Source organism: Benincasa hispida, chromosome 12, assembly GCF_009727055.1.
Source record: "Benincasa hispida cultivar B227 chromosome 12, ASM972705v1, whole genome shotgun sequence".
NCBI lineage: Eukaryota > Viridiplantae > Streptophyta > Magnoliopsida > Cucurbitales > Cucurbitaceae > Benincasa > Benincasa hispida.
Window position 1 is genome coordinate 26876575 of NC_052360.1, and position 3921 is coordinate 26880495.

Genomic DNA, 3921 nt, shown 5'->3' on the forward strand with positions numbered 1-3921 from the left:
TAAAGTCTAAATGTTGTTTCATTATGTCACTTTTTTTTTTTTTTTTCCTCCTCTCTCTCTCCAAAATAGATCCATATATTCATTATATATTTTGAAAATTTTATTTGTGTCAACAATCTCAAATTTTCAATGTTTAATTAGGTTATGATCTCTTAACCTTGTCTTTTGTTTTTGTTTTTCATTATTTTGTTAAGGTTCTATAGATTTAATAGGGAATGTGACGAATTTTCAATATTAATTAGATAAAGGGATAGACTACGAGTATATAAAATGAGAAAAATTATCTCTAATAGTACCATAGGGGTGAGTATGATAGACCAAAAAACGGAACCGACCAACCAAAACAAAGTCGATCGGTCGGAGAAGGAGAGGGGCCAGTCAGTTTCGATTTGGGAAAATTTCAAATCAGCAAATTTAAAAAAAATTAAAGAATAAAATCGACCGACTTTTACTCCTTGATGGTCAAGGTTGGTTTACAAATTTACTAACGGAAGTCGATTTGGTGGTGATTTGGTTGGAAAGCCAATTCCAACCGACCGATGCTCACCTCTAAATAGTAGCCTTTTAGAGACTTAAACCCAAGAAATGGACAATATCATACAATGGTGAAAATATTTGGTGGGTCAATATTATATCTAACAAGAATGTGTATCAAAGTCATGCCTCTGCCTTAGCCGTGGGTAGAATCCTATGATATCGAACTAGGGGTATACATGGGTTGGGTTGGGGGATTTTTTGGACAAACCAAAAAATTCGGGTTGGTTGGGTTAGCAACCCAAATGACCCAAATTAGGTCTCCAACCCAACCCAACCCAATCAATTCAGGTTATTTATTCTTTTTCTTTTATTTTATTATATTTTTTTTATTAACTTAAAATATTTAAATTTTTGTACAACACATACTAATAATTAAAATTTCATAAAACACAAATGTTAAATATCAAAATCCAAGATATCTATTACAAACTTCATACAAACATCATAAAAATTTATATGATTTATAATATTTATAAGTTATAATATATATGTTAATAATATTAGAATTCGGGTTGCGATGGGTCAACCCGAAATTTTAGAAGTACAACCCGAAAAAAACATAAAAAAAAATTCAACCCAACACAACCCAAAATTAAAACTAACCCAACCCAATCATTACAATTTGGATTCGATAGTCCGAGTTATTCGGGTTGTCGGATCATTTGAACATTCCTATATCGAACAAAGAAATTGATGAGTCTAGCTAGAAAGGAGAGACTACTCTTAGTGGTTCGGAAGATTGTTGGAAATGCAAAGAAAGTCCCACCTTAGCTAGTTAAAGAAAAAATTCTGAGTATATTAGTGAAGATAATATTATAACATTGTGGAGATATATTTACAAGATTGTTGTCCCTAATAAATGATATTCAGTAAAATGAAAGTGATGAGAGTTTATATCAAGAGTAATTAAACAACATGGGGGAGATATATGAAAGTTGATACTAGGCAAAGAAAATTATAATCAATAATTTACCTTCAATCAATTCTGCACTCAAAAGAGAGATGGAATGTCATGAGGTAAATAAGATGTTCACCCAACTAGGATAAACACCTTCTCAACGAGCATCGCGACTTTAGAAAATAAAGATAGATGGATTTTAAACTCTTTTTTTATTATTATAATTCAAGCCTAGGAATTTGAACTAACGATAATCTTTAAGGAATATATTAATGAATTAAGTTTATGTTAACTTTTTAAGTGGTAAATTTGAACTAATTAAGCTACTTACAATGATCAGCGTTTGAGGGAGTAATGGAGATCTCTAAGCTTAATGTGGAACTCTAAATTGTAGTGTTCTTGGCAAGTGAAGCTTAATTGTTGTTCTTCTTGACCTACTTTTCTCTAGCATTATTCATGTTGGGGTATCTCTTGGTGCTAGTGTATTGGTTTCATTAGCATGACAATAAAGAACTTTGAAATGACCTAATTGTAGGAGTTTAGATTGTATATATGTTAGTGGGGAAGATGATCGTGGAGTTCTTCTTGCTAATGGCCTATGCATGTTGGAAGAGTTCACATACTCGAGACTTTTGAGAATTCCACGTCAAAAAAAAGGTCTGTTTTGATTCACTTAGAATAAATGTTTTTCAAAAATTTATTTTAATTTAAACAATTTTGATAAAATTGGTTTAAAATAAAAATATTATTATTTTCAAAAGTATTTTTATATATAAGTTTGTTTGATTTATTATATATTAAAGGTGTTTTTATTAATATCAAATTACTATAATGAACGACTATAAAATACTATAAACTGTTGAATGGTCGTCAGTGGCAGTGGGCAATAATGGTGGTGGCTTTTGAAGATTGGTCGAAGGTGGTCGCATGAAGTTGAACGACGACAGTGGTCAAAGGTGGTTTCGACGATGGCGATGGCTAGAGTTAGCGACTGATGGTGGTTTCTGAAGTTGTCTGACGACGGTGGTTGGGGTGGTAGCTAAAATTGGCCGATAAAAGGTGGTGGTAGCCAAGACAACATAGTGGAAATTAGATAGATGACTTTGAGCATTTTGGTCGTTACTTTAAAAATCATACAAATTAGGGAAGGATTAATATTAAACATTTAGAAATCATTTTTTGGAAAGTTGATTTGAGATGTTTATCCTAAACCAACTTATTTTATGAACTAATTTTTCCAAAATCTATTTTGAGTATAGTTATCAAACACTTGATTTTTTTTTCAAAATGACTTATTTTAAAAATTAAACACTTGAAAATAAATTCTAAACACATCCAAAATCATGAAATTTACCTATCTTTATAAGATAAATGAGTTATTCCTGCCGTGAATCAATTAATTTTAAGATCCAACTTAGTGTCAAAGTTCAAAGGGACACTATCTTAAGAAGTCAAACTTATTTAGGGTGTTTCAATATATAAAATTATTAATTGGGGTTTTAATTGACCGATATGAATGAAAATAGATTCTTCCCTTCTTACCAATGATAAACTTTTCAATTAAATAACACTGAATAAATCTAAAAATATATTTAAAACTTATTATAAACACAATTTCAAAATCAATTACATTAATATAATCTATGTTTATTTTTATATGAAAGCTATACATATCAAAACACCTATTTAAATTGGCTTTACCCTAAAAAAAGGGAACCACCAATTATGTATAAATGAGAAAACCTGAAATTTTAAAGCATAAAGAGAAAATAAAAGGGACCCAATTATCGGAAAAATAATGATGGATTTGAGAGAAAAGTAAGCTATACATGCACCCAAATTTGTATTCACTTTAATGAAGGTATCTCTAAAATATTCTGTGTGTAGTGGATGATTGGCAAAGCCATTGATAACCATAAATAATATCTTTATCCTCTTGTTTGAAACCAACAAGGGAATGTGAAATGGAAATTTGTTCAACTAAAGAATAATAGATTGGTAATGTAGTTTGTGGAGGATGATTTCATCTTGTCTCCAAATTGCACCCCAGCTATTATCAATCATAAAAGGGTAAGAAATTTATGGGAATTTTGTTTGTTTTGGCTAATGTTTAAGGTTTTAAGAGTTTCTTAACCATTCTTTTTCAACTTTGTTGTTTTCTAATAATTTTATAATTTTATAATGATAGTGGATTTTGTATATAATGTTTGAAATATCAATCATTGATAAGTAAAAATAGATAACATTATAAAAACTACAATATTTCACATTTAAATCTTTTGATTGATATAATTCATTTAAAAATCCAAATCATTTAAGGAGTGACACTCAAATGCATATGATGATTTAATTTTTTAAAGTAATAATTTTTGTAGGTGACCAACAAGAGCGTAGTTTAACTGGCATAATGTTCATACAATACCTCTTAAAAAAAATAATAATTTTTGTAAGTGTGACTTACAAGAAAACTAATTTTTTATATAGTT